This window comes from Mastigoproctus giganteus, chromosome 2 (genome assembly GCF_048544385.1).
Source record: "Mastigoproctus giganteus isolate SK-2022 chromosome 2, ASM4854438v1, whole genome shotgun sequence".
NCBI classification, from domain to species: domain Eukaryota; kingdom Metazoa; phylum Arthropoda; class Arachnida; order Uropygi; family Thelyphonidae; genus Mastigoproctus; species Mastigoproctus giganteus.
Window position 1 is genome coordinate 244,555,714 of NC_143576.1, and position 19,764 is coordinate 244,575,477.

The 19,764-nt window shown below is 40.4% G+C and overlaps 1 protein-coding gene across 6 annotated transcripts in view; it reads right to left on the bottom strand.

Annotated features, from left to right (window-relative positions):
* LOC150090338 (forkhead box protein P4-like) overlaps window positions 1-19,764 on the bottom strand; it is a 482,373-nt gene that overhangs the window by 350,155 nt on the left and 112,454 nt on the right. For 4 of the 6 annotated variants that reach the window (XM_090389816.1, XM_090389817.1, XM_090389811.1 and 1 more), the window contains one exon: window positions 19,473-19,562. The gene's annotated coding sequence lies outside the window, so the exon portion shown is untranslated. Of the gene's footprint in view, window positions 1-13,706; window positions 13,774-18,213; window positions 18,316-19,472; window positions 19,563-19,764 lie in introns of those variants that run through there. The other 2 variants (XM_090389813.1, XM_090389814.1) reach the window with 2 other exon arrangements.

Genomic DNA, 19,764 nt, shown 5'->3' on the forward strand with positions numbered 1-19,764 from the left:
CTATATTTTATTTTATTAATAACAAGATACACAACAGGTATCCATTAATAGCGTATCTGAGAGCAGAACAATGAGCAGATTTTACTAAGGATATCGGATGCTTAATAAGTTCCAGTGATTATTTTTGGCTAGAAGGGTGATGTCTGCAATAACTCTTCTAGTACACAGAGGCCTCAGATTTTTAGGGGTTAACCGAATTCAAATCAAGATCATAACAACTTAAAACAAGACTATTACCAGCTACATACAACGCCTTTGTTTTAAAATCACAGAAGAATAAGGACAAAAAATACAAACTCTAGCAGCAATGGAATCAGAAGGATACTAAACAGAGACTGAGACATTGAGCTACTAGCAAGGCCCCAGTACAAACGACGTTTCTATCCTCCCCCCCCCCTAATTCTCTTCACTACCCAACTTGATGGATAAAAGGGAAAAGAAAAATTTGAGTTATTGAAAATAGATTCACTATGACCTTCTTGATTATTGCAGTAACCTTTTTGGGAGTTTAAAGGCGAAATAACAGGATGATAGACATGCATGTTTTTCATTATGGCCCATAATCGGAAGAACAATCAATGGAGTTGCCTGACCTCTATTGAAAGAAAACCAAAGATTTAAAGATCAGATTAAATCATAATCTCTGTATATTGAGACAGAATAGGTTAGGTTTTTGTAGGTTTCTTGGTAATAGGTGATACTTAACAGAGAAAGGAACTCTTTAACTTAAAATACGTTCAATAGATTCTTAAAAGACAAGAAGAGGACGCTTTGGGAGGAAATATGATATTGTAGGACCGCATTCCACATGGCTTAAAGAGAGAAATTTCTAAACAAGTTCGACAATTATATTTCTCTCTTACAGCTCGGATCCGACTCCACCAGTTTTTCTTTTATTTGAATACGTGAAGAGGCATCTTCACGGCAAACAATTTGAATCTGATGAGGAGGTTAAAAGGAGGAGGAAGATTAAAACAAGTTTAAATCGCTCTAAACTCATCTTATGAAGATATCAGAGAGATGGCCATAAACAAAGTCTTTTTTTATTCCAATTCGGCCCACCTGCATCAGTTAGAATTGAACTTCATCAAACTTTCTCCCTTGATGCAAAGAACAAGTCAAAGGAGAAACAGTCAGCATCCAGTTCTTCCACAAACCCAAGGTGTTTCTGGAACACAGGTGTGCAGATCTTACCCCCGAAGCACCCGTCTATAACAGAGTAGGGGAGAGGGAGGGAAGGGATGTTCATAGAGCACGAGTAAAGCACTCATCCCGCGCAGAAGTCTAAACGACAGCGGTTGTCAGACCCCGTCAGTCGCTTGTGACGGGATGGCAAAAGCCAGAAAGGAAGCGCCTGTCGTCGGTCGATTAACTACCTAACCCTCCGCCAGGCGGCAGCATCATAGAGGATTGTGAGCAGCAGACAGTAACAATATAGCGTTCATTTATTGCCTATTATCGACACTCGACTCTAAACTCCGCTTCGCCAGCCTTTATCCTCGTAAACGTGGAAAGATCGGGCCCACCCTCTGGTAAAGTTACGGCACTAAGACGCACACGACTCGAGATGTGACGAAGAGGAGTGGGAGGACGGGGGGGTAGAGAGAGAAAGAAAAAGGAGGGAGGGGCGGTCGCGGGGCACGTTCTGGTCTGATCGATGGACGCCGACCTGCAGTGTTTACATCAAGCTGTGCTGAGTCAGGAAAAAGGCCTTGGCAGAGAAGGAATGTCTCCTGTTTCTGGCTGCCAGCAGTAGCGTCGGCTCCGCCCAGCCTTACTCCATCAGCGGACCCATCTTTCACCGTCACTAGCGTTCAGCGCTAGCCGACCTTACCGACGGAAAGACCGCAAAACTAATAGAACACATAAAACCGCAATCTGACTCAATAGAGAATAAAACAGACACATGCCTGCCTCTCTCTCTCTCTCTCTCTCTCTAAGTAGATATAAGTTGCTACCAGAATTCTGGCCACAACTAACTCAAAAGAGAAAGAAGAAGAAGAACAGAGAGAGAGAGAGAGTGAAGGTGTAAGCGGCCAAGCTATTGAATAAATCAGCATTAAATAGCAATGAAAATTTAATGCAGAAGCGTACTACAGCAAAGTAGCATGTTTATAGGTATTTCTCATCCACACCAATAGGGGCGATTGCGACCACGCGCACACACACATACACATAAATATTGATTTTTTTTTTCTCTTTTTTTGCAAGCAGGCGAGCAATAAGCTGTCCAAATAACACCATGGCAAAACTACCACCAAGCAATTGGCAGGCAATCATAGCTGGGCATACGCCCGGTTAGTGGAGAGAGAAAGAGAGGAAGAGAGAGAGAGCAAAATGGTTCTCAATAATAAAAGCAGTGGGATGATGGCGGTAATGTTTTCTAATTACTATCATGGACCGATGGCGGGCGGGATAAAAGGCGGGGAAAACGGGTTCGCATGATTCGCCTCACCGCTGAAAGCATTCCTTCTCCCTTCCCCCTATTCCCCAATCCCTCCCCCTCGCGGCATTTTTCGAAGAGATATGCCAAGTGCTGAACGTGAGCAGTGGAGGGGTCAGTAAGACAAAGAATTCTGTCAATTGATTCCATTTTTTATGATGCCAGAGATTAAAGATGCTAAGAAGTCCAAAGATGTTAGAGGCTGAACATTATCTTCATCTCTAAATCGTTAATACGTGGCTAAATCTATTTTTTGCTATCCATTAAATGTAATCTTTCTTTTTTTTTTTTTTTTTTTTTTAGCATACATGCGAAAAAGTTAGGGAGAAAACATTTCGTGGTTATGACATCATCATTCATGATTTTCAATCATCTGCGCACTGAATTCGCTTTATGGATTTGTTTTTCATTGTAGACTATTCCTGACGCTTTCTTTTTATTGTAGAGAATATCCTCCCATTTTCAATAAAAAAATAAAAAAAAAAAAAACTTTCGCTGTGAGAGTTATAAAGAAATGGTAAAAAAAGATTTCCTCTCACATGATAGTATAATCATGCGAAAAAAGCTTAAAAGCTCTGATTAACAAAAGAAAGAATTTTACATACCTATTTGGGCAGAAATAAAGAAGAAATGGTTTTTTAATGGATTTTAATTGCCATTAAAATATATTACAAGTTAGTGTTTCCATTTAAATTATTAGTTCTTCACAGGATAATTTCTGGGCCCTTAAATTCGAGGTCTAATCTGTCACTGGCTGAACAGTTTTCCAATGTTTTGAAGTGCTCCTCAAATAGAGGACTTTAATAAACTCCAATTAGTGTTTGTATGGTAGCCAAAGACTCCAGAACCATCATATAAAGTCACAATTCTCATGATCATAAAAATAGCAGGACTAATCGATTTGGAGCATGTGCGAAGGACTAATATTCATTATAAAGCTTAGACTATCCCTTGGTCTTCATCAGAAATGCATAATACTTCACCTTATAAGATGGGTTTACAGGTCTTACCTTCCAAATGCTTGTAACAACTCTGGGGTTGAAAGCTGACCTCTGAGATTCGTTCTCTACAAATGATAGATTCTAAATTACTCAAATGCCTATATGATCGTTCCAGGAGGCAACTCAGACCTTTCCGAACAAGTGACAAAGCATTCGGAGAGGTTTGAGTTGGAGTTCCATCATAGACTGGAGGAATTTCTGAAGGCTTCTTCATTTAGGCAGTTAACTGATCTCAGTGGAAGGGAGTGGGGTTTTCTAAGTGAGTTATTGCGGGATATTCAGTCAGCACAACATGAAAATCGGCCCCAGTAATTGACAATATGTTTAAAAATGCAACTAGGAAACTTTTTGATCTAGGAATGAATCATGGGGGCATTAATTCAGCCTAAAAGTAAGTTAGCAAGCAAGTAACAAGTCATGTAGTTTCAATTCCCAAAAGCCGATTTTAAAGAGTGCTCCACTCCGTTGTTACTCCTAACTGGCTTCAAGTGATTAATCTTTTTGGACCATATAAAGAGACAACTGAGAAAAGAATTTTCATTCTGATGAAGAGGTCCAAAGACCCGGTGCATTGGTGCCTCGACCGAAAATAAGACTGAATAATAATGACATTTATTACAAATTAGAATAAGAATTGTTTAACTTTTGTTGTTTTAAGTTGGACCATCGTGGTGTGCAGCAACTTGTAACAAAGGAACACTAAAGTCTACACTTCCTTTTCCTGTTCTGGTAGAACAAATCACTAGAGTGTCTCTATAAGAAGATCAAAAGCATCTTTAACCAGGTGAATGAACAAAAAGTGAAAATGGATTTGACAGAAGCATTATTGTTGTTTTAGTATCATTAACGAGATACTTATTGGCCAACCTGCTTATATAGTATCTTTTTACAAAAAGCGTCCAGCTACTGTTAGCAGTTAAGCTTAGACTATGTTCTTATGACATCCTGAGGCAATAAATTACGATGTTACTTATAGTCAAAGGCTCCTCCAACGTCGATTGGGTCACATCAAAAACAAAGGTGGAGTCAATTGGTAGACAGATAATAACATTGCTTTTGATGAGGATGGGAATTTTTTTGGGGGGGAGGGATGTTTTAGAATAAGCTATGAGACGTCTAAGGCAATGAGGCTTCAGCATATCGCTCCAACCGCGTGTGTTCTATGGTTTCCTCTCACGGTATCGTTGTCGAATAAAATGCCCCAGTTTCAGGGAGATAAAATTAAAGCAAGAATGAAGAGAGAGACATGAACGATCATGCTTTCTAGAATTAGAATATAAAGTTTGCCAATCTTGGTAATGGGAAGAAAGGACGTCTCAAGATTAGTAATTAGAAAGAGTGCTGAGGCTATTTCTGAAACCAAATCGAAATTATTGCTATAACAATTATAAATACCATAAATAAATTTTCTGTTTGTACTCCGAGACGACCACGCTATCAGACGGGTTCACAAGGTCGGGAGAATACAAGAAACAGCACCATATTTAGTAGTCACGGGCTTTAACCCCGGTCACTCGAAGCACGTATACTTATGTACCCTAGCGCATGACCACTCAGCTACGGAATTGTGATGAGAGATGCAATATGGATGCGGAGAAATAACGTACAGACTACTTAAAGCGATGTCTTATAAAGTTAACACCACAAGATATACAGTACTCTCCAAAAAGTACCTGGTTGGAGTTCCATCATAAGCTGGAGGAATTTCTGAAGGCTTCTTAATTTAGGCAGTTAACTGATCTCAGTGGAAGGGAGTGGGGTTTTCTGTGAAATGGACTGTGAACACACTTGTGTTCAGTCCATCGGACTTTCCCGAATAAGCAAGTGACTTAGATCGAAGATCTAAGATCAGAAGTCTCGTAATCTAAGATTACGAGACTGCTGACTCACTCCACGTGACCAGCAGACATTCGTAAAAGTAGCATGATAGTAATATGACAGGAAAATGCCCCAAGCCACGACACCGGAGCTCTTCGAGAACGTTTCACGAACATGAATATACCACAGTTGAACTGGCTGATGTAAAGCTTTGATTTTAACCACTATAAAACACTTATGGAATGAACTGAAACGTTGGGTGGGGACCTGATCAACACGTCCCACATCGGTACCTCAATTGGTCAGTGTTCTGCAGAAGGAATGGAGGAATATGCCCGGTGTAATCTATCATTCGTTGGTGGAAAGCCTTCCAAGGAAGGTGGAGTGTATCCTAGAGGCCAAAGGGGGAATAATGCGCTATTGAAATCAGTGGCAGTGAAATCAATGCCAAATCGAACTGTGTCCGGATACTTTTTCGGAGTAGTATACGTTCGATCTGGAATGTCCTGAATGAATGAATAAGGATATGAATTTCACTTTCAAAAATATCCGCGCAGGAATTAATTTTAAGAAATGGGATAGATGCTTTTTGGACTACTCTTGTCGATGCCTGAACCTCAAACCTGTCTGTGGAGACAACAGTCGGGATAATGTACCCACCCTATTCAGGGATCACCAGTCTCCCTAGTGTTAATCGCTGTTGAATCACATTATTTCTGACAATTAAATTACATAAATTCCTCACTACAAACAATATATACTGTCCTACGATTAATATCCGGACACCCCTCCATGGATTGGGGAAACAGGTCCTATGCATGCAACACGTCATAGAACCTGATATACATACGCACACTAGGCTTCGAACAGTCAATTACAAAAGTGGGCATGCAAGATGACACGTTCAAAAGAATTACCTCAACGATTCAACAGAATTGATTACCTCAACAAATGCTAGAAGCCGATTAACATGGTGAAAGGTGCGCGAATCCTGGACTGTAGAGCAGTGGAAAACAGTCCTATGGACAGACGAGTCGAGGTTCGCATTCTACCAGTCTGATGGTCGTTCCTGGGTGTCGCGAATGCCAGAGGGAAAGTTCCTTCTCGATTGTATCCTCCCAACAATAAAGTTTGGTGGAGGTGGTGTCATGGTATGTCATGGGCTCCTTTCATGGTTTGGCTTGGGCCTATTAGTCGTCATCGACAAAACCGTGAATGCTGTGCAATACCAGGACAGCCTGGACAATTATGCACTTCCAACATTATAGCAATACTTCTGGGTAGGCCCATACCCATAGCAGCAAGACAACGCGCCATGCCATAGTGCTCGGGTCATAACAGAATGGTTTGAGGACATGGATGTGGAAAAATTTGATTGGCCAGTTCAGAGTCTTAATCTGAACCCTATCGAGCATCTTTGGGATGTATTGGATCGTGGGGATCGAGATCGTCCAAAGAACAAGACCGAACTGGTGACTGCGTTAAAGGCCGAGTGGAGAAACATATCACGTGACATTTATAAAAAGCTGGTTGAGAGTATGCTGCGAAGATTGAAGGCTGTCATAAAAGCAAAAGGTTTCAGCACAAAATATTAAATGACACAATAAAAGCTCTTTTTTTGTCTAAAGGCAGGTGTCCAGATATTAATGGAAGGGCAGTGTAAGTACCTACAAATATTTTGACAATTTTACAAATACATTGCTTTGCATATTTCTCGTGGACCTACAACACAACTGTGGAAACAAAAACTTTTGAAGCAATAATGAAAATATCTTTGTCAAAAAAAGTGAAATAAATATTATTATGTAGTAGATTTTTATTTTAAATATTGTGCCTACAACAAACAAATTGAACATTAGCGACTTTTCTAGGGAATAAATACAAAATTCAGGTACTCCTTGGATGACATTCGACCTTCCACCGATATCAATGGACCCGATCTGTGCCAAGAAAACATTACCGATACTATTATACCACCTCTGGGTTGTCTTAACAAGGCAAAAGGATCCATCACTTCTTGAGGTTCTCGCCACACTCTCTGTCTGCCATCAGAACTAAACAAGAAGTGTATCATGATTCGTCTGACCACATCATGTTCTTCCATTGTTCAATCATAACGTTCTCGGCACCATTGCAAGCAGATTTTCTGTTTTTATCTGAAAGAAGTGGCTTCAAACAAGTAGGTGACTGCCAATACCCGATTTCTTCAATTCCCTGCGCATGGTATGATTGAATTAGGACAGTTCTGAGCTTGGTTGAATTCAGATATTATTTGCTGCACACTGGATGGCCCTCGTGGATATTTCAGTTGGTAGGATCGCCGTCTTCCCCACACCGGGTGGAAAAGACCTGAGTTTGAGTTCGGTCAATGACGGGAGGAATTTTTCTGGGCCTTTTCACAACGTGGCCGAGTTAGTCGGTCTCAGGCGAGGGTAGCATGGTTTCACCTCCCAGAAATTTAGATTTTTCGTTCAGCAAACAGAAAATCGACCTCAGAACACATGCAATTTACAGAAAACATACACGAAGCATCAGCCTTGGTCGCTGATGCTCTAAAAAAAAAAAAAAACCCTATTACAACAGCACATGGATGTCCTATTTTTTCGTACAGTCCTCCTTAGAGTACGACGTCTTCGTTCTTAGAGTATTGTTTTTCTTCCATATTTATGCCATTGAGATGTGGAAGAACCGTTTGCTTTCCAGTCATTAAAAGCCTCTGAGATGGATGATTTTGAGCAGCAGCAGTACAGCCCAAAAAGTTGCAAACTTTTTAATTTGAAGGCGAAGAATAAAGCTACTGGAATTAATAGTCAAAATTAATTTTTAAATGCGAGAGAGAACTTTATATCCATTCTGTTCAAGTCGATAAGGCCAATAAAGATTTTAAAAAAAAACGGGGAAAATTTCTGTACGGATTTCAGGTCACTGAAAAGGGTCACTTTGTAGCGATTTCATCGCGTTGGCATGCAAGCAACCGTAAAACGACTTCCACACAACATTTCTACACATCAACGAGGGACTTCACTTCTCCCCCAATTTTCTGATCCCACGACAGTAAACACCACACTGAAGGACTTGGGGGAGAGTAGGAAGGCAATATACTCCACTCCTATTTCCTCCCCTTCCCTCCCCCGCCGTCCTTCTTCCCTGCACACACACACACGACTTCCGCCGCCACTGACGACTGCGAAGGCGGGAATTCGATCGCACATCGTGCCCAGGCCTGGCGTGAGATGTCCATCCTCGTGATTGATGCTTTCACGCCGTCCTGACTCGGCTGTCAACTGGAAACTCGCAGCAACGGACGAAGGGCTGCTACAGGGTGTGAAATCATCTTTCAAGGCCGACATGCAGCAGTTAACAACCTACATTCTCCCACCTTACCGTTAGAGGGCACTGTGATAGGGATTTGTCCCTCCACTTAGTTAACTCTCGAGGTGGGGGGGGGAAGATTGCGAATGTTGTTTGTAAACCACTTAATCAGTCCACCATGAAATAACCTCGAACGAGGCAACTTCTGTGCAGGTAGTCCTCCATTTACAACAAGGGTGTGTTCTTAAAAAACATCACCTATGTGGAAATATAAACGGGATGGGTTCCTCTGAGATACTATCTACCCATAATTTAACAAAGAGTGGATTCATTTCATTCACAGAGATTGCTTATTGTGATATTTTTGCCAGTGTACGTGTAGTTTCAGCTGTGACCATTTTCCAAACCTACTTGTAGGGTTGGCAGCAATTTGAGTTACACAACTCGATTCTGCAAGACTTAAAACTGAATCATTACAAAATGTAGATGAAACATTCTTTGATCGAGGTTGACAAAGAAAGGTGATTCGTATTTTATGATTCATTTCGTCAATATTTTAGACAACAACTTCAATTATTCACCAACGAGGCGTACATCCACCTTAGCTTCGTAAATAAACTCAATATGTGTGTATGAGAGAACCATGGAGTTCCTTTGCATCCTGAAATCCTGCAATCACAGCTGCTGTGGACATCACCTCTGTAAAAGCACTGGCTGTAGTTATCGCAAACTTCAATGGATATCAGCGAATGGTTTGAATAATAAAACTCCCATGTTTATTATTCGAACTCGATGCCGGCCCAATACATCAAAAAATACAGGCATTGAAAACTTTTGCGTATTTTCTTGGTTACCCTGGAAACATAGACATCATAAATGGACGGCTATATTTGTTAGGGAACATTTAAAATACTCTAATTGCAGCAGTAATTTATTGCACCACAAAACATGCTAAGCCACTAACACCTTACAATTATTGGAGTTCTACACCGATTAAAAGCAACCCCAAACACGGAAGTGAACCACCACAACTAGGACAGTGGATACGACCGCTGTTTTCCCCCCACTCGCTTGCATAGTTTGAAAAGGATTGGATTTGATTCCCATTGTCAAGGGGGAGGCACTTCTAGGACTGTTTTTTACGCCTTGGTCGAGTTAAGCAGTTTGGACGTAGGTGCACTGCTTTCCCTCAAAAAAATTCAGGATTTTCATCCCGCAAACCTGGCAATGAATCATAGACTTAGTATTACTGTTATTAGTAGTGGCAAATGATACAAGAAAGCAAGCTTATACAACATCAGCCAAAAAACAAAAAAAAATTACACACTTCACTCATCCATGTCCTCCAAGAAATTATCTAGTTCTTCCTTAAATTTGTTCAACCAATCCACTTCCGCAACAACAGAAGGAAGTCTGTTCCAGCAATCAACCACTCGCTGGCTAAAGGCAAACTTCTTCACATCTATTCTGTAACCATTCTTCCTTAATTTAAATTGTTGCCCCCCCCCCCCCATGTGTGCAGTCTGGGCAAGAGGAAGAATCCCGTCAACACTGTGTTCCTCAAAACCATTCAAACCCTTAAACACCTCAATCAGATCACCTCACAGGTGCCGAGTCTTCCAATGTTGCAATTTGCAGAAATAGAGCCTTTCTTGGCAAGAGCACCCCTTTGCTCGCCTCATCAATCTTGTTGCCCTTCTCCGTACTCGTTCTAGCAACTCTACATCCTTCCTAAAATGAGGCCTCCAGACCTGTACACAGTACTCTAGGTGTGGCCTGATCATTGCCTTATACAATGGAATAATCACCTCCTTATCCCTACTAGGGAAATTCCTGTATATCATTTACAAAACCCCATAAGCTGTCTTTTCAGGCCTATCTGCACTGCTCAGAGAACTCCATCTCTGACTGCACAGTTACCCCCAGGTCTCTTTCATTCTCCACTGTCCTGAGTGTAGTACCACACAGTTGGTACGTTTCTCTTGGGTTACTGTTACCCATATGCAGTTCTTTGCATTTATCAATGTTAAACTTCAACTGCCATTTCTCACTCCATCTGCCTAATTTTTCTAGATCCTGTTGCAGAAGCATACTGTTTTTAGTGTCAGTGCCTTCATCAATATCATTGATAAATCCAGAAAACAACAGTGGGCCACTCCACAAATTAGTGGAGTGGACTTCGTAGACTTTAGTCCACGAAGAGCACTGTCCATTGATAATCACTCACACAGTTTAAGGACATCGCTTGATGCCTACCTTCACTAGGCATCTAGCGATGCCTAGTGAAGGTACTCATCTCCTCGTTTTTTTGAATAATCCAATCCGAACATCAAAGGCTATTGAACTTAAGTATTCTTGTACTCAATACTGTGAGAGAGTAGAATTACTCGTAGAAAAAGTTTAGGATTGCCAGTGAATTTCTGTGGTTCCTAATTTCTAAGGAATGAACGAAGAGTAAAATAAGAAAGAAAGTTCTTTGAGTTCAAGCGATATACCCTTTTTTTTTTTTTTTTTCTGGTCGAGATGACATCCAGGAAAATTGTCTTGTTTACAGATAACTCAGAAGGCAAACAAGTAACGATATGCATTCAAATAATGTTCTTGTTTATACTCGGGCACGACCACTAGATTTTACAATAAATCATCAATACAAACGTTAATCGTATTTAGCAGTCACGGGCTTGAACTACGGTCCACCCAAAGAATTCGCGCTATTGCCTTTGAAATTAAGCCCTGAATAGATTCGGTCTGGTTAGTGCACGTGTTTCCGAACCAGTTTGGAAAAAGAAGCAAAATTACAATTCTAATTCAGAAGAACAGTTCTAATTCAGAAGATGCAACAAAAACCGGACAGCTCTCTAATAGGAAGTGAAGTAAAATGAATTTTTAAAGATTTGTGGTGAATTTACCCAACTGTAGAAACAATAATCCACGAGAGGAAGGAGATTTAATATTTGTACATTGAGAGCTGCTCAGAAGAAAAAGGAAACCTAAGTTTTTGGATGTAGAGGAAGAAATATTTGTAATACGCTTTAGAATCGATATGTCAAAGGTTGTGTGTCATAGGAGAATAAAAGATGTTCTTCAAGGAATGGGACAGAAAGGAGTTTTGGCACTAAAGTTCGTTAAGTTATTATCTTTTCCACTAAATCCTCCAGGAAGGTAAGTATTTGATAATGATTAATTGAGACGTTTTGGTTGTATAGAGCAGGGTTAAAACTCTATCAAATTTTCTACCATCAAAACATTCTCTTAATAATGCAATAACTCACCAGTGAAAAATGTTAGGTCATCCCATCCTGCTGAAAGATCATATGACCTCAAGTTTAGACTAATACCTTTTCCAACTTATTGGGATACCTCTGTCCATTCACGGATTCAGAAACATACTCACCATTAACAATTTTACCATACCGTTATTTTGTATCATTATGTGTGGACAACTGTTTCTATCTGTATCGAGAATCAGCCATTGCCTCCAAGGATTGAAAGGAACAAAGACTAACTTTCCTTCATTATTTGTTCCTTTGTTTACATTTGACAAAGTCTTTTGCATTGTTTTTTCATAACATGCATAAGGGAAAGAACTATTAGTCGAAATCAATAGAAGACAATGAAATCCTAAAATTACAAGACCGTAGAATCTATCTACAATATGTTACGCAACAATTTCGATTTTTACTGGTTGTTCAATTTGATATTTTCCATAACAAACTGTACATAGAAGGTTTATGCACTGAGAAGGCATAAACTCCAAAAAACTGAAAGAAGGTCATAATCTATCGTTACCTGATGAGAAGGTGGTCGAATATTAAGAAACATAAAAGGAGTCGCCTGATCAATCTCATAAATTAGACTTAAAAAAATCGGTTTCTTGAGTTTGGTGGACGCATCACTGGTAGTATACGAGGTTCTTCAGAATGGTAAGCAAAAGTGACCAGACAAAAATAATAATTCGAATTAAGAACATTAATTTGTAATAAAAGAACTTGTGATTTTAGGAAGCCAATAGATTAAGATTAATACTCTCAACTGGTTACATTTCAATGGAGAGGTTTCTTCAGTGAGGTAGTGCAAGAAAATCGTATGGGAATAAACAAAGTTATCAATACAGTCCATTCATTTGGAGGATCTTAAAGTTCTAAATATATGGTTCTTTAAAACTGTAAGTTCATTTCCCTTCTTTCTCAATTCCATTCACGGAAATACCACGACAGAGTCGCAGATCTGTCCAAAAGTACAAATGAAAGAAAGAAAAGAAAATGGATCGTGTTTTATTTATGGACTTCAAGAGCTAATTCAGAAGAGATTTGAAATACCATGGATAGCATGCGTTGTCCGGAAGTCAGAGGTGTGGTTGCGTTATTAAAGGTGACACCACATGTCAAGAAGGAAGTGGTAACCAATGAGGGAAGCCAACTGTTGGAGTCATTTTGTACATGTTGGTGTACAAGGAATGCACACGTAAAGTAAACTTGAACGTCTAGCCTCTTATGAAACTCTCAACACCCCCTACTCTTTCATTCTGTCAGGTATTGAGCCAAGAAAACTCATGTTTTGCCAACTGCGTCTCCAAATATTCTCCCTCACTCTTCTCCACATCCGTGACCCCCTTAGTATCAAATATCTCCCTTGCGAAAATCATTCTTTATTCTGTCGCTTTTCTTCGGTATATTTCTCACTTACAGAAACGTTCAATCACCCCCCGTGGTATTATATTTAGAACTTTTAAGTACTTTTGACAATAATTAATATTCTCTTCCACGAACATCCAATCTTTGTTGCTTTTTGCCAGGATTTTTAAAGAGTTAGAGAAAACATTCAGACTGTTTATCGAAAATACAGACAAGATTAAAGTTGTTCGATATATTTTAAACATATTTCCAGCATTAGTGAAACTGTGGGAGGAAGATGGAGGACAAGTCTGCTCTGGGGTGTCGCTAGTCCACTCAATTTCCCCTCCACCAATAGCGTTTCCCCCTCTTTTTTTACGAGCAACATAGCTTTCATTACCTAGCAAGTAATGGCTGCCAACAATATCGTCTCTGTTCTACTCTTAGCAAATAACTCTGAAGCAAGCCAAGAGTAACTTACTTTTAATAGTATTTATTAATATACAAGTATGTACTTACTTGGCAACGAGTGCAAGAAATCAAAGAATACGAAAGAAATGAATAAAATCCGGGAGGGTGAGAAAGAGAGAGAGCAAAACAGGATTACAATCACTGCCCCTCTCCGAGTTACACTTCCCCACCCCTGATCGTGTCCCTTAATACGGTAGGGTAGGTCTTTGCGTGCAATAGGCGGGAGATGTCGAAGTGGTATGACCCGGGTACTTCTGTAAACAGTCAATAAGCGTCCATCTGGGCATTGTTTGTGAACGCGGGACTGAGGAGCTGGGAAAGGGCGGCGAGAGTGGGGGCCCTAAAGGGAGCTTGTTCTTGCATCGCAGGCGTTTCAGTAAACAAAGCCATCTGGCGGGTCCAAGCGTCACTCTCAGTATGAAGACGGTGGTTTTCCACGACTACAGATGCTGCTGCTGCCACCTAACGGATTCTGAAGAAGTAACTAATAAAAAGAGAAGTGGAGGGACAATACTAAATGAAGGGCAGGTCGAAGTTAATAAATAATTAGTGAAATATCATTAAGGGGAACCCTTCTACTCATTATCCAATTAATATCCATCAGCACTCATTCAGCTAACCAAGAATTCAAAAGAGATATTCTAAACTGTCCAAACGTGAGTTAGATCTCTACCATCCGTCTGTTTACTGTTTAAAACAACACTATCGTCTGCATACAGCAATTATAAATCAACAAACTAGCATCCATCTTGTTTGTATACAAACAAGATGGACGCTAGATTAGATAAATACAACAAAATCGTAAACAACTCGGAATAAGTGGTAAAAAAAAAGTGAGCAGAAGAAACAAATTCAACTTACAGCTAACCTCAGTGTCCCATTGATAAAACTACGAGCTAGCAATGTATGATATCCGTTTGGGACCGATTATCAACTATGTTGATTTAAGCCCCGGCAGATGGCACCACATGTACCTTTAAAATGACGCAACATTCAGATTAATTTTAAGTGGTTTAAACAAGATTTTCCAGCGTGCGACGAAACAAATCGTATGTACAGACGTTAGCTAACGACTCTGAGCCTTCTTAATCTTAAGCATCTTATAATTGAGTCTAGATACTAAGTGTCAATCTGTAAGATGCGCTCTAAAACTTCTCAAGTTGATAAACTCGTACTAAATACTTTTTTTCTTTACATTAAAATGAAAACAATAGCGTTATATAACACGTTTAAGCAATAAGATCATACGTTGGGTTTAGAGAGTATACCATGACCTTCGTTTCCTCCCCCCCCATCTCTTTTACATTTTCTCTCAGTTTTCCTTCTTCCTTATTTATATTTGCCTATCAAGATGGTTCAATTTGAAGCGCCACTTACGAGCACTTTGCACAGCTGATATTTCCTGTTTATCTGTGCAGAATACCTTGGATAGGTAGAAGACAAAGAATCGAGTCTCTACAGTTAGCAACAAACCATCGTGGTCTTTTATTTCAGAATCTGTGACGAATAACATTCCCTGGACAAGTTCAATATTATTGAACTTGTCCAGGGAATGGACCACGAAGCTGATATTTCCTATTTTTGGGTGCACAATACCTTGGTTAGGTAGAAGATAAAGAATCGAGTCTGTAGAGTTGGTAACAAACCGTTGTGGCCTTTCATTTCGAAATCTGTGAAGGATAGATAACAGGTTGGTGCAGTGAATCATCTCTGTACTAGTCGAGGCCATCTCCAAACCGTGGAAAAGACCTGAGTTCGAATCCCGTCGATGACTTGAAGAATTTTTACGGTCTTTTTCACAAGGTATCTGAGTCAATCGGTCTCATGTAGCATGGTTTTTCTTCCAGGAAACTCGGGATTTTCATCCAGCAAAAAGAAAATCGACCTCAGAACACACGCAATTTACAGACAATATACACGGATCAATATGGCCTTGGTCGTTAATGCTCCTAAGCCCCTACAACAACAGCCAGTTGAGAGCAGTGATAGTTTCTGACCCCACAATCTAGCCATCTGTAGTTGTGAGATTTTTCTTTCTCTGTTTACTCCTGTTTTTCTTCTACTGAAAAACTGAACTTTAATGAGAAATGCGTAAAAATCGCTTCAATTCTCAGGACCATTTCTCTTTATCTCAATATCATTTTCCAATACAGCGCTGATAAGGTCCAAAAGAAGTGATTCAACGAAGTTCCTAAATGAGCCAGGATCTTTTATTGTACCTCATCCCAAATTCAAATCATGATTTAATCAATAAACACGCCCTCGACATTATATTACAGTTAGAAAAGGGGAACTGTCTGTAATAAAGAGATGGTAGGGGAGAGGAGAGGAGGTAAAGAGAAAGATAGAAGTCAAAAAAAAAAAAAAAACGCCCAATAGACGCCACCTGAAAAATAATAAAGCCGTGCCTACAACTGTAGGCTTGGAAAAGCTGTGAGGTGTCCCGATTGACCTACTTTTCTTTGCGCGCCTGTGGAACATGTTTCGCCGGTTGACGATAAAAGTTGGGGTTTGGATGAGCCACGTGGACTAAACGAACACTAGTATTCCTGGTGAAACATTCGTTATTCTAAAAGCCATTAGATCCATCCGCGAAGACAATGAAATGTTTAACACGTAAAGGAAAAATATGAACATCAAATATCTTAATTATATTTTGAAAGAAAAAAAAAGATAATTCCTCCACCCCCCGCCAAATCTGCAAACTTGTACACAAGCAACTATTGATGGTACCACCAGTTTGAGATCAAGTTGCTGCTATCTAGCTCAGATAATCGCGTGTCCTGGCTCCACCCCCTTTCTGGTAGCTTCATATTACATAAACGGGGCATCTGTAAAGAAACTATTCGTAGCGTCCGTATTCTGACGTCTATCAGACGGAATGTGTGTATGGATTCTACGAAAGCAGAATGCCCCAAGCCAGTAACGGTATACCGGTTCTAAAAATTTAGTCTCTTTCTTTCCCCCCCTCCTCCGTGCATCCCCAATTGCTTCTTCCTCCTCACAGACTCCACCCTCCAGCTGTCCCCAATGATCAGCGTTCTGTCTGTACCGGACCATTATCTCATCGCTTCGCCGTTGAGGTTAACAAGGAAATGCCCCGTACATTATCGCGGTGACGCCAATCGTACACTTTTTCTCACAGTGTCGTTGTTGCCAGGCAACACAACATCCGGATCAACTGTCCTCCAAACATCACTTACAGACAAACAAGAGTGAGGAGGGGAAGACACAAGATTTGCTCAGATATCTGCATATGCGTACACACACACCGCAATGAAATATAGAATAATATAAGCCCAGAAATGAGAGGAACTTCTGTACGAGAGCAGAATACGAAAAATATTTTATGGACATTGAAAGAAAGAAAGAAAAAATGAAAGAGAGAAAGACTATGTTTAAAACAGAAACAACTTGAATGATGGTTTCAAGTTGGGTAATTCGGTTGCTCTGACAACATTGCGTGCGATACTAAGTGGCAAACCAGAGCCGCATGCCTTTTAAATAAAATGTCAATTTAATAATAATTTTTTTTTTTAATTTTAAAAAAAATGTAACCTCAGCTATTTAAACGCTCCACGCACGACTGGACTACACAAACTCAATAACGCGAATACTATTGGACCTCAAAAATTATGTGGAGTCAAAAGAAAAAATCTATAATGTTCAATTCTCAAAATATACCAATGCTGATCTCTGTCGATGTCCTCGTAGCCAATCAGTTGTATCCAACTTCTCTGTTGGATTCTTAACTCGATGAGAGTCTTAACTCTTTGGATACATCTAATAAAAGTAACAATCAGCTTCATATATGCTTATTATGTTCCCCGTTATGGTTAAATTACTGGCGTAATTTAACCATAAAGGGGAACACCCCACAACAAAGAACAAACAAAGTCCATTTTATTTAAATTAATAAATAAAAAATGTTTATTTTTCTATTTCAATAATACAGCTATATTTATGCATTCTTACAGCTATCCAATATTTTTTAATTAAAGTGTACCGAGTAATGAATAGTTAACTCGCAGAATATTCACTTCACCCCACAATAAAAAGATTTTATTATTATTATTTTTTTAAACTTCAATTTGATTGTTCTAATTCTCGCGATAACACTCTCACAAACAGATGGTGCACTTTCTCTAAGAGCATTCGTCATGTGTCTCGTTACAAGAAATTACAGTTAACCCAAAAAGGGGGAACACTTGGGGGATTGGGAGAAAGAACAACATAAGAAAACTAGAAAGGAGGAGAAGGCGAACTAACGGCTCTAGACCGCCTCCTCATCCATACGCGGTCTGCTTACCATTCCCACGTTTTGCCCCGCCTCGGTATAAAACTTATTTTATTTTCTCAACCCCCCCAACCACCACTTCCCCTGAAAACCTTTTCATCCCCTTTTTATAGCGGGGCAGAGGCACCTAAACACCCTTTCTACATCACCCGCTAATTAATGAGCAGTATTTCTTTAAAAACTCTTACGAAGAAATTTTTTTTATGGTTTCTTCCCCCTTCCCGTTTTACCCACCCTGTCGCCGTCTACAATCCTCACCTGCACTCTCCCGCGTTACTCCCGTTCGTCCTTCAGCTCCGTCGACAGTTCCGTCACGGTCACGGTCGTCTGCCGGCCCCTTCCTCAGGGCCCCTTCCGTACAGGGTCGGTTCCTCAGCGGAGGGGGCCCGATGTAGGTCACTCAGTCTGCCGTAGGCCAACTACCGAGACTTGCGCAACTACCAGACGTCGTCGTCGTCGTCGGCGACGGCGGAGTCGTCATCTTGTAGGGAGCACCATTTCCCACGAGCACCGGCCTTCGACAGCTATCGCCGAACCCGCCAGAAAACAGCCGTACTTCTCCCGCGAGCCAGGTGGCTTGTTGTCTCGTGCTATAGGGTGGCCTACCCCTCCATGCACCGTTCGGTGGCTGCACAAAACGCGCCTTTCCGTCTTTCATTCCTACCCCCCTTCCTCCTCCTCCTCTTCTTCCCCTGACGCGCGCACACACACACACACATTTATCCCAACTTCTTTTCCTCCCTTCCCCCCCTCCATCTATAATTCCTTCCTTCCCTAGCGCGCAGAATCGACTCGGCCCATTATCCCTCAGTTGACAGTCTAACTGCGAGATAGTCGTGCCCCAAGAGAGAGCGAAGGAGAGAGCGTTTCCAATTTTAATGCCACCATTATCATTTTAATGAATCTGATTCGCTCGAGCTGAGCAGTCTCGAGAGTCACAAGGTGGCGCGGTGGTGCTAATCCGGCTCATTTCTCCAACGGGGGCCGCTTTTTATCGTAGGACGACAGGCTGGCAATAGAGAGAGAGAAAGAGAGAGAGAGAGAGAGAGAACGTAAATAAAGATTTTTTTTTTTTTTTTTTTTACAAGTTGGGGGAGGGGGGTGCAGGAGCATTTTGATGCGAGAGATGTGGTGATGGGTATTCTTGGATTTTTCTGAGTAAAGTTGTCTGGCATAGTTACTATATATAGTCCACATTTCACTCCCTGCTGAATAAACCCTAACACGCTTATCGACTATGTAAAAGATGCGGAAGCAGGCGACAAAGTGTGCGATGTACCTTATAGTTCACAGCTCGCGACTCCGAGTGGACACCCTAGGAGTGTCTGCGCAAAGAAGGTACACAAAGGGTACGAGCAACATCCACTTTTTTAGATAAATACCTCGTGTTAGAAAAACTAAACAATATCTACTTAAATTTCCCCACCACGATGCATTTCCTTTTTCAAACTGGTGCACTCGAACAAACAGAAGAGTATTAAATTTTAAAAGAACTTTTTGTACACGTTACTACTTACTGTATCTGTAAATCTTTCGTTTCTTTTAATTTATTTTTTCTTCTGTTTCCACTTTTGACTCACTTCAGTTAGCATCTTGACATTTTTTCCCTGAAACATAAAACGCAGTAATTATCTTTAAATTGCTCAGATGTCATCGATGTATTAATATTTATTTAATACAATTTAAGATAATTTTCTACAGAAGCACAGGGTTTCTTTAAATTATTCATCTCAATAAAGCTCGATTAAAATTTTATTGTAATAGGTACGTGCCTTGAATAACCTGGGTTCAAGTCGGTGACTGCTAAAT